A 12512-nucleotide genomic window follows, 5' to 3' on the forward strand; every position below is an offset into this window, starting at 1 on the left:
TTCTCCAGCCTGTATCATATCTGCTCCAACAGCTAGCCCCAAAATAAGCACCACAAATATAATTTATAATCCATTAGGGTTCAGTATAGACAACAAGTAAAAAGAAGGAAAATTATATAACAAACAGAAGGCATGTAAAGACTGCTCTTCAAGGTCATACCAGGAAGCAGGGGAACATTTAAAAGACTTTTTATGATATTCTATAAATTATAGAAAGTATGACCTCATTGAAATCAGAATATAAATGAAAGACAAACAAATCGAAAAAAGAAATATAAGGTGTAGTAAGGAAATGAATACCAAGCTGGCAGATATCAGTAAATAAATGGAAGGCATAATAAAAAATCATGGAAATGAAAACAATTTATAGTCAGTAAGAAGTAGAATTGAACCTGCTGCAAACAGCCAAGGGACATTTGAGACAGGCTTTGAACAACCAAAATGAGAAACATGAAATTGGAAAAAGAATTCATAAGTTTAAGAAGGACAATATATGTAGAACATGAGATCCAGTATACATATAATAGGCGTTATTGAAGTAAAAGGAAACAATAAAAGAAAAAATGTCCAAAGATACAATAAAAGAAACATTTTCTGAACTAAACATCAATCTGAATATATGTTTTCTTTCATCAATGATGGAACTGCTGACAGGGAGAGGGATAAAGTGATGCCCCTGATTATACAGGGTTTTAAAGACGAAGCTGAGGAAGCAGGAACGTCTGTAACGAGTGGCCAAACAGTGCTACCCTCCTGGATTGTTTTGGGAGGAGTCACTACAACTACAGGCCAATGAATTTATCATGCCGGACAATACAGTGCCAGGGAAGGGATGTACCAGAGTTCACAAAACCCCTGGGGCCACAGATAGCAGTGGCTGTGCACCACTGACACTTGTGTCAAATAGCAGTGGCTGGATATTCCTGAAAAAATGAAATAAAATTAAACTAGTGGTCACCCACGAAGATGTAGAGTTGACATACCAAGCAGCAATAATGAACACGGTGAAAAGTTCAACAGGAAAACTTCATCATGCACACGTTCAGTGCCCAAGCAGCCACAGACATCATGGGCATTAGGATTTGGGGCCATGCACAGAACCTGACCAAGCAGCAGAGGAATGGATTTTTTTGTCATTCACAATGGCTCCTGTGCTGGCCAAGATGACTGTGATGAGCAATGCCTGTAGCAACATGTTCAGCCTCATGCACGGAACATGTCCAGAGACAGCAGGAGGCATTCTGATCTGTTTACCACATGAGCAAGCAGCTTGGCTCTGTGCAGAGATAAACTACCCCAAATGCGGTGGAGGCCACCAAGGATGGATTACTGGGATTGTTGAGAAGGGCAACCATGCAGCTGGAATCATAGACCAACCCTGGATCACTGAGGTTACCCAAATAGCCACTCAAAATGTGAATCCCACACCTGGGGCCACTTCTTAATCTAGACAGAAATAGCTATTTGGTTTTGTTTTAAAATAGATCTATTTCCTTTATCATCACTTCAATTAAAGACTATAAACAACAAAAATCTCATGGTGTCTACACATCTGGTGACCCTAGGTCAATTTGTGAGTGGATACAATTAACAAAATAAAATCCATTGTCTGTTTTTCCTGTTACATTAACTGAAATTGCACCTAATCTTGAGTCAGCTTCTCAGTTGAGAATTATATTGTTACCAGATACTGTTGATTCATTTTGAATCTCTAGACACTTATCTCTTGCACATAGGTGCTCTCTTTTTAAAAGTGTTTTCACGTAGGACAGACATTACCAATAGCAATGTCAAATAGCAGTTGATGTCTTTTCATTTTATGTATGTTTATCAGGTAAGTCTTATGGTTTTTTAAGTATCTTGAATGGTTTTCTGGAAAGACAGCATTGGTAAGTGGCACATGACAGTATACCAGTCATAAGAGGGTTATGTGATTACTTCTAGTCTTTGAATTGAAAAGCCTTGTCTTGTCATTCAAGAGCGTCTTATACCCAGGACATTCTACAGTACAGAATTCGGTTCAACACGGCAAGTACTTCACTGCATGAAAAACATTTTGAAAAATGAAATTGTATTTCTTTTTTTGTAGCCTTCCTCATATTTACAGTAATAACACTAATGGTTTTCTTTATCAATAGCAAAAAAGGATACTTTTTACAATGTAATGTAATTAGACATTTCATAATGCAACAAAGAATTCCCTTCCAAAAGAAGGTTCGTGTATAACACTCATTTACAATTCAATATATAATTATGCAAATAATTTTAAACATAATTAATAATAAAGACTGTTCTATGGATGGTAGTGTTTAATACATTTTATATTTTGTATAGTGATTTCAGGCCTTTTTTCTTAAAAGCAAGAGCTATATTTATTCTAATTCTTAGCACTGTTTTGTCCTTTGCACTAGTACTTTTTTTGTGCATGTTTTTTGTGATCCGTGTTAAAAATCTGCATTCCCAAAATTGCAGCTCAGATGTAAGCTTATTATTCAAATAAATATATAATTCTTAAAATTGCTCTTGTTTAATCAGATGCTCTTTTAGTATTATTTTAGAAACATTGAAAGGGTTTTTTGCCTAAAGTACTATTTGCTGGGAGAAACTAGATTTTGGTTTTATAAAACTCTTAAATCTTTCATGGGACCTATATTTTCTTGAATTAAATTTTTACTTCTAGAATAAATAAGCAATCTAAAAAGGTGTTATCTGTGTTACTTAAAAACAGGCTTTCTTATATTTTAACCTACTAAACAATGAGGAGGAATTCCTGTCGTCAAGCATAAGGGCACTGAATTCTCAGGTGTCTGTCTTCATAAGAGAAAAAGCGGCACATCCTCCAAGTTTCAGACACTTCCTGCTCACAGGCACCAAAGCCACGTGTGTAAACTGATCAACTTCTTGCCAAAGGAAACCACCCCTGGGAAAACGAAGGCCCCTGGAAGAGGCGTTCACTTGGACACACCGTGCTCCAGGAACCAGTGGGCAGCCTTTATACGTGTGTGACCAGACCCCCAGCCATAGGATGGTGTGCAGTACAGAACAGCATACTATGTAACTGAAACTAACTGGACATTTTACAGGAATTGATAGAGATGTTGGTCGTCAAAAGCTTCAAATCAGTGATCTGCAAAATAAAATGTGTTGGAAATCTCTGAAAGAAAAGAATTTTTTCTTCTACCATATTTTGGAACATTATTCTTCCATTTTAAGTATACATATGTATGTGTGTATAAAAATGTCCAGGAAAATGCCATAACATAATTAGCAGGGAGATATACACATTTAAAGATGTTACCAAACTTCAAGGATCGACCAAAGATTCCTAAGGAGGGGACATCTGGGAAAAGAAAAAGTTCTACTTCAAATATCAATTTTCTAGAAGAAATGGAATAATATATATACAGTATACACACATGTATATAACTAAAGACATATAAAATGGTCTTGAGTGATAACAAACAAAGCTGATATCATTAGTTACTTCTTTTTAAGTGTACAAAGCGGATAACATTAGTTACTTTTTAAAAAATGTACTGGAATTGGGAAGATAGTCAAAGACACTGATCTTCTTTAAAATTTTAATTTTTAAAATAGAGTATGAAATAATATTAATCACCACCACCACAACAAGAATAACAATGATGAAGCAACTTCTACCAAGTTATCAGGAAGAGACAGCGTGATCCAAGTTGTTTTTTAAGTAGAAAGGGGTGAACATCATACTCAAATATACAAGGCCTAAACCACTTCATGAAATAATTTTGATAAGCAAGAAATGACTGGAGAAGCCATGACTTTAAAAAAAATTGGTAGTAAGCAGTCAATCTATTATAACATTGTTAGACAATTGTGAAAATGGTTATAGAACAGAATTACATGCTGTAAACCTGAAAAGACAGTGGGGGAGAAACCATTTTTTTTTTTTTTGTACTCAACTGGACTCAAGAAGGAATATGGTGGGTGAATTCTTGTATGTGTAACATTAATAAATGTGAACAATGTCTAAGAATTTAAATTATGCCAAAAAAAGAAATGGGTTTTTGAAGGCTTTCTCAGATTAGAGTCTCCCAGAAACTTTGAAGGATCTTTCAGAAAGATTCCAACATTAAACAAACCACAGAACAAGGTAATAGAAAGCTGTTATCAGTTCAGAGATGGTATGGCAGATTATATTATTCTTAAAAAGCATTTATTATTCCCCGTCCCCTACCTGCATATACTACCCCATTTCATTAATGTAGGAATTGACCGTGTGACTTTTTTTACTCCATGTGACATTAGCAGACTTGACACAACCAGGGGCTTCCAATGAGACCTGACACAACCAGGGGCTTCCAATGAGATTACAAGGCTGAATCCATTCTCTCCTGGCTCTGCGATTATTATTACAAGAATAACAGGAAGCTTATCATCCCTCATCTTTAGTCTCAAAAGTAAAAATAAAATGGGTGTTAAGAGACAGAGAAGACAAGCCACAGACTGGGAGAAAATATTTGCAAAACACACTCACAATAAAGGACTTATATCTAAACTGTATTAAAAACTCACTTACATTAAAGAAAAACTTATAAGTGAGCAAAACATCTGAAGACACATCTCAACAAAGATCCACAAGTGACAAATCAGCTAATAAAAGATTCTCAATATATTTTATCAATAGGGAACTGAAAATTAAAACAACAATGAGATTTCTCTACACACCTATTAGCACAGCTCAAAAAAATTGGCAATACCAAATGTTTGCAATGATGAAGAGCAATGGGAACTCTCATCTTCATTGCTGGTGAGAATACAAAAGGCTATAACCACTTTAGAAGACAGTTTGGTAGTTTCTTACATAGATAACATAGTCTTGCCATGCAATCCAAGAATTGCTTCTAGTCATTTATACTAATGAGTTGAAAATGTATATCTACACAAAAATATGCACACAAAGTTTTATAGTACTTTTATTCATAATCACCCAAAACTGAAAACAGCTAATATGCCCTTCAGTAGGTGAATGGATAAACTGTGGTACATCATATAATGGAATGCCATTCTTCAGTAAAAAGAAATACTATCAAACTACAAAGGGCATAGAGGAATCCTAAATGCATAATGCTAAGTGAAAGAAGCCAGTACAAAAAGGCTACATACTTTAGAATTCCAATTATATGACATCCTGGAAAGGACAAAACTATATAGACTATAAAACATTCATTGCTTGCTAGGGGTTTAGAGAAAGAGGAGAAGAGAAGCGCAGGGAATTTTTAGAATGGTAAAATTATTTTGTATAATACTGTAATCATGGCACATGACATTATACATTTATCAAAATTCATAGAATTTTACAACGCAAAGAATGAACCTTCATGTATAACAAATTCGTTAAATTATTTAGGAGGTTGGGGGATCCCAGAAAAGAATGCAGAATATGACAAGAGAATTTAACTGTGTTACAAATGTATGAAACAGCCTCACTGAAGAGGGTTAGGGAGAAAACAGATTGAAGTAGCTTTCGAAATGAGTGGAATTTGTAAGATTAAAGGTGAAAGTTACTGCACGTAAGCACCGTACTCTGGCTAATAAAATTGTTTCCCGTGTGGTATGGATTAACAATTCTGACACTGCTGTATGTGTATACTAATAAGGAACAATTATGTAAATGGATGGTGGATGCTGGTTTTCATTGTTAAACAGAAGATTACAAACAAGAAAGGAAAACTATCCATAGTGACCCATGTGGTAATGAATTGGAGTTAGAGACATATCAATTAATGATTCATTAATTGTACCAAATTGTAACAACTTATGTTTAACTCTTAATATAGATGCACTTCATTATATATAGAAATGTTTATAGATAATTGGACAGATATGGATTAGTATACATAAATATTTCTTTGCTCTGTCAGCCAAGGAAGCCCATAAGAAGTGACACTGTAGGAGCGCTGAGCACACGCTGCAGTCAGATCTTGTTTTCTATTTTTCAATAAGGAAACAAGGCCACTTAGAGAAATGATTGATTCTAGGACAGGGGCACGAAATATACAAAATGAGCCTGGAGCATCTTGCAGCCCATTAAGAAAATGCTCAAGGAAAATGCGCACGCGCGCGCGCACACACACACACACACACACACGGAGGTATGTCAAAGGAACACAAGAGACAAAAGGAAATAGTCAAAATTGGAACAATAGAAGCAATGAAATAAATAGTTTTAAACTGTAACCCCAAATATTTTAAAAATCAAAGAGTTTATACTCATATAAATAAATGATTGAATAAATTATCTGCCATGCAGAAGAATTCCAAATAAGTTATGCAGATACTCTACCCCAAAGGAGGGAGTGCGTAACTCCCCACTCAAGTGCAGGCTGCACATACTGTACCTTGTGGAATCTAGGAAACGCCTACAGTATGAAAAGCTGGAGGCAGCAAATTTATAGTAAAGAAACCTGACAAGCACTGCTTCAGCAGACGATTAAGGTAAACAGTTATACAATCAACAATCATAAATCATGTTGAGAGTATGTACCCTTGATATCATTTGATGAAAATTGCCCTTTATTTCTGTGATCCTGTGTACCAAAATCCATAACCTCAATCTAATAATGAGAAAAACATTGGAAATATTTCAATACAAGGGCATCCTCCAATATATTAATGCCTGACCAGTACTCAAGACTGTCGAGGTCATTGAAAACAAGGGAAGTCTAAGAAACTGTCACAGCCAGTAGGAGGCTAAAAAGACATGACAACTAAATGTACTATGATATCTCAGATGGGATCCTGGGACAGACAATAGATAATACATAAAACCTAAAGAAATCAAGAAAAATTATGGATATCAGTTAATAGCAACATACCAATATTGATTCATTATCTGTACCAAATGTACTACACTAATATAATACCAGGGGAAATTGTGCAGGAGGAGAGTGGTGTATGTTAGGTCTTGGTGTCATTTCTGTAAATCTGAAATTATGAAGTCTATCAATTTTTAAAAAACATATAAAAACATGGGATAGGCCTAAGTCCAAATCTAAATAAGAAACCTAGCCTAGCCAGATCCATAAGCAGGAGATAAAGTTGTCCATCCAGCCTAAATAAGCTGACTCGCAGAACTCAAAAGGGAATTCTGGAAATTCCTGAAATTTTTGACATAAAGAACACGCAATTTCAACTTTGCTAAATATCACAAAATTGCTCTCCAAAATGGTTCTACTATTTAAACATTCACCAAATGCATGAGTTTTTATTCACTCCCACTTTTGCTTCCCATTGTCAGTGCAAACATTTTAATTTTGGCTACTCTAACAAGGGGGATATTTTATTTCTTTGAATCTGTATATCACAGATTCCTAGTAAAGGTGGTGGTCATCTTTTATCAATAAATACTCCAGTAAGTATCTCAACAGATAGAATTTTTAAAAAAAAAATGACTTCAATAGAGGTGTTATGAAATTAACAATAAAGTTAGTTTGAATCAGGATCCAAACAATGTCCACATATTACATTTAGATTATGTGTATCACAAGTCTCTCTTAAAATATAATAATTCTTCCTCTTTATGTGCTATTTGTTCTTTTTCTTTAAACAACTAAATCCTTTGTCTTGTGGAATATCTAGGTTTGACTGATTAAAGCATTGTGATGTCATTTTACATGACCCTCCATCCTCATAGTTTTTGTAAACTGGAAGTTAGATCTAGAGGCCTGACTAGATATGTTATTTTTTAAACACTATTTAGTGTCTCTGAATGCTTTCTATCGCCTTACATCAAAAGAAAAATAATGTCGCGTTTGTTCCTCTTTTAGTAATGGAAACATTAATTAGTGAATTCAGGTCATGTCAGCCTGATCCAACTATTATAAAATTTAACATCTATTGTTTCTTATCTAACAGTTTTTGCAACTATTAATGACCATTATCTAGACACATTAAGTTTTGCAAATGTGTTTTTCTCTACCATTTCTTCTCATTTATTAGCTGTGATTCTTTTCAAAAGAAAACTTTCCTCCACCAATTATTTTGCTACTCTGAAACGTAATCCATGAAAGAAAAATGACTAATCTCCCACATTTGAAATACAAAGTGTCAGAAACTATCAGAACCTGGGAGATATTGCAGCCACTTTTTCAGCCAGTGGACAGGGGGAGCTGACTCAAGAGGTCTAGCACCCAGCTTTCTTCCGCCTTCAGTGCCTTTCCCAGAGCAGCTATTTGATCACTGAATGCTTCCAGCCAACCCTTCTTGTATTCACCCTCTGAGTCAGAGTCATCTTCCTGAGGGTCTTTGTCAGGGCTTTATCTGCAGAACACCTAGACACTATCTCTGACAAACAGGCTGGGTAGAAACCATTGTAGCAAGAAGAGTGACATTGCTGTCTCCTTTAATATTATTGATCGGCTTTAACTGTTTTCAATGAATATACAATAAGAGGCTAGAAGCAACATGTGGCTACACTTGACCCATTTTCACTTGGCATGATTTTTCTCTCCATTTTTTGGTGTATATATATATATATATGAACTGATAAAATCAACATAGAATAATATTTAAAACTCAAGCCAAAGCTTATATTAGTGCCTTCTTTCCTCTTAAGATATTTATTGCACTATATCAAGATCAACTCTAGTGAAGAAATATTTTAGCCTGAAAACACATGGATTTTGTTCAGTGCCATCAAGAGGAAATATATATCAGTCCCTTGCTATCTATGACTACTATGCCAAGTGCTTTAAAATATATGTTACTTTTGACTTCACAAAAACTCTCTAAGTTTGCTTTATAAGTGAATAAAATGCTCACAATCATTCAGATCATTAAGTAGTAAAACTGATATTGTAACCTAGGTCAGAATTGTTTCAAGGCCTGTGTCTTAATCCATTTGCATCGCAATAAAGAAAATACCTGAGGCTGGGTAATGTATCAATAAAATAGGTTTGTTTGGCTCATGGTTCTGCAGACTGTACAAGAAGCATGGCACCAGCATCTGCTTCTGCTGAGGACCTCAACCTGCTTCCACTCAAAGTAAAAGGCAAAGGGAAGTAGGCAACACGTGATGAGAAAGAAAGGAAGCAAAAGGGAGATGCCAGGATATTTTTAACAATCAGTTCTCATGGGTGGGGAGGAGGAAACTCTTGAGGGAATTAACAGAGTTAGAACTCATTACTGGGAATACAGTACCAAACTATTCATAAGGGATCCACTCACTCTCATGACCCAGACATCCTCCATTAGACCCCACCTCCAACACTGGGAATCAGATTTCAGCATGAGATTTAGAGGGCACAAATATCAAAACTATACCAGTCTGCATACTTTTCTTTGTACTATACCACCAAAAACAATCACTGAACCTCTTTCACACCCAAGGCACTGTAAAGAAACAGAGTAATAGGGTGGTCTCTGCCCTCTACAACCTAGCTACTTGCTACTCAGGCTGTAGTCTGAGATCTAGCAGCAGGGACTTCACCTGGAGCTTATTAACTGTGAAGAATCTAAGGTTTTGCCCCAAATCTAGGAATCAGAATCTACAGTTTAACAAGACCCCTAAGTATCTCATATGTGCATAAGAAACATGTTTGAGATGCACTGATAAAGAATTCTTCATCTAGTTGTGGAAATAATACAGACATGTAAAAAGAAAACTAACCACACAGTGTGGCCAGAAATGAGAACACATTGAGTTCTACAGGAAGTCAGCAATAGGGGACAGATTGGAGCTAGAAGTTGTATAGCACAGATCCAGGGAAGGTTGCTTGGAGGAGGTGGAGCTCAAACTGGGTCATGCAAAATGCTTTGACTGATTCAGTGGAAGATTATTTTGAGAAGAAAGACTGTGACAATGAAGTATGGAGGTGAAGACATGTTTGAGACATACAGAATGTTTGAGAAGCAGTGTTGACTCTGCCCAGAATGGCAACTCATCAGACTCTTCTAGAAAAGCACAAAGGCTGTGGTTTCATCTCTGTTCTCCTGGATTGTACCCGGAATCTAGGACTTTGTTGCTATTCAGTAAATACTTGTAGAATAAAAGGCACTTCTCAAAAGTTACACTTTCTCATTGAACGATTTCATATATACATAAACTCCCTAATTGTTACTGATAGTTCCTGAGTATGTTGGGGCTTGAGGAGGCAAGTTCAGCCATTGCCTTCCAAACCTTGGTTGTTGTGTCTAAAACACAGTGATGCCCTTCAAAATAATGAACATGCAGAATTTTTTAAAGTGATGCACAGAGATCAGGAACATACATAAGCATCTTATTTCCTGGATAGACATACTATGGCCAGTATTTAGAAATATTTCCTTCGAATAGAGTAATAAAATAAAATTACTTAATGAAAGATATATAAACATTGTAGATCTTTAAATTACTCTGCTGAGTTGATTTTCAAAAAAGATATTCTCCTCAGCAATATCCTTTGTTTGGCTTTCCAGATCTTGGTCTGGAAGATCTGCTTAGAAAGAAGAAGGGTACAGAGAAGTGGGTTAACTGGTGAATAGCAAGTAATTGCTACTATGTTGAGCTGTTATCGTTTTCCAGAAAATGTAATAGTCATATTACATATTTTGTCTCTAATCCTCACCACAGCCTTTAAGAGATATATTTTGTACTGCCATTTTACAGATAAGGAAACTTTTCTTTAAGGCTGACAGTGGCTTAATAACTGTCCCCAAAGTTGCATAACTATGAAATGTTAGAACCAGAATTTGAAGCCAGGGCACTAAGTCTGCAAGTTCTGTATGCTTCCATTATATCTAACTTCTTGTTCTGCATAACAATTACCCCAAAATCCAGTGCTTAACACAGCCACTATTTTATTATATGACACAATTTTGCAAGTCATGAATTTGGGCGGGCATGGCTAGGCAATTCTCCTTCTCTACGTGGTATTAGCTGGGCAGTTTACATGGAACTGGAGTATCCACTTCCAAGATAGCTGACTCAGGATCACAAGTTAGTTCTGGCTGTTGGCTGCAAGCTTAGCTGAGGCTGTCCTGAGTTGAGGGCCTTACTTCTTTTCACCTGCGCCTCTTCACTGGAATAATTGAGTTTTCTCACAGCATGGCAACTAGGTTCCACAAGTAAATATCCAAGAGACAGGAAGAAGAAACTCATAGTCTCCTAAGGCCTGAGCCATAAAACTGGCACAGAATCACGTCGGCATATTCAATTGGTCAGGACACTCACAGAGCCACCCAAATTTAAAGAGGAGAGTTATAGACATAGACCCTGCCAACACACACACACACACACACACACACACACACACATCAAGTAGCAACCATCTTTAATTTAGCACGTTTTCTAAACTACAGTTGTATTAGTCCATTCTCACGCTGCTAGGAAGAAATACCCGAGGCTGGGTAATTTATAAAGTAAAGAGGTTAAATTGACTCACAGTCTGCATGGCAGTGGAGGCCTCAGGAAACTTACAATTTCAGTGAAGGGCAGCTCTTCACAGGGCAGCAGGAGAGAAAGTGAGTACTGAGTGAAGGGGGAAGCCCCTTATAAAACCAAGGGCTCTTATGAGAACTCACTCACCATCACAGCGTGGGGGGAAACCGCGCCCATGATTCAATTATCTCCACCTGGCCCTGCCCTTGACATGTGGGGATTATTATAAGTCAAGGTGAGATTTGGGTGGGGACACAGAGCCAAACCATACCAACAGTGCTGAAAATACATACAGCCAAGTTACATGTTATGTATTAAATTATTCTGTTATAGTTAACAGACCGTAACACCTCAAAGAAGAACGTTGTTTTCCATCATAAGATTTTCCTTACTTTTCTATTTTCTGCAACTGCATGCATGAGTTATTTTGAAAAAAAAATTAAAACATTTTCTTAAGATTTTACTACAAAGTTTCTGTTTATTTCAGAAACTAGAAGTGGTCAAAGACAGAATGCTAATCGTGGAAGGGATGCTATGACCTTTTAGTTTTCTCGCCTTTGCTATATGAACTTGCTTGTTTGTTTAGTTGCCACCAGGAAGCTGCAATTTGAGGAGTGGCAACGCTGGATTCAAGATATGGTTTCCAGGCTGATAGGCGTTAAACACTGCTTCTTCTTCAACGAAGCACTGCAAAGCAGTGTGTTTCAATAGATGACTACTGAAGAGAGCCTCAGTTTTCCCAATTGCAGAGTAAAACTGGCCCGACTTCATCAGTGTCTTTAATCTAGTTAGAATGTAAGTCAGGTTTTCATTTTGCAAATCTGTGCAGTCCTCACCCCAAGCCAACACAGGTGTATCTGGCTCACTGGCTATCTAATCACGCTGAAGCATTTCCATCCCATTAACAATTTCCTTTCCTCTCGCATCAGTGTTGCAACCCCACATTTACATTTGGCTAAGCACATTGGTTTCAGGTGCACAAAGCTCCACACAATCCATTTTCCCACTTGAAGCAAATATGGAAAGCCAACATAACTCTCATATATCTACTTAACACCTACTTTCTTGAATTTCCTAATCTAAATAGGAATTTGTTCCTACAAGCATCTCCACTGGA

General features: G+C 36.6%; 1 long non-coding RNA gene and 1 pseudogene across 1 annotated transcript in view; one reads left to right on the forward strand and one right to left on the reverse strand.

The window, feature by feature from the left end:
• The window catches only part of LOC139356961 (uncharacterized), a 45417-nt gene extending 33958 nt beyond the window's left edge, over window positions 1-11459 (reverse strand). Inside the window, exon 1 of the long non-coding RNA XR_011609519.1 lies at window positions 11435-11459. This is a non-coding gene — a long non-coding RNA (uncharacterized lncRNA). The remainder of the gene's footprint in view (window positions 1-11434) is intronic.
• On the forward strand, window positions 620-1445 carry LOC105492639 (selenide, water dikinase 1 pseudogene; annotated as a pseudogene).
• Window positions 11460-12512: the final 1053 nt, after the last annotated feature.

The sequence above is a fragment of the Macaca nemestrina genome, chromosome 11 (assembly GCF_043159975.1).
Source record: "Macaca nemestrina isolate mMacNem1 chromosome 11, mMacNem.hap1, whole genome shotgun sequence".
Lineage (NCBI taxonomy): Eukaryota > Metazoa > Chordata > Mammalia > Primates > Cercopithecidae > Macaca > Macaca nemestrina.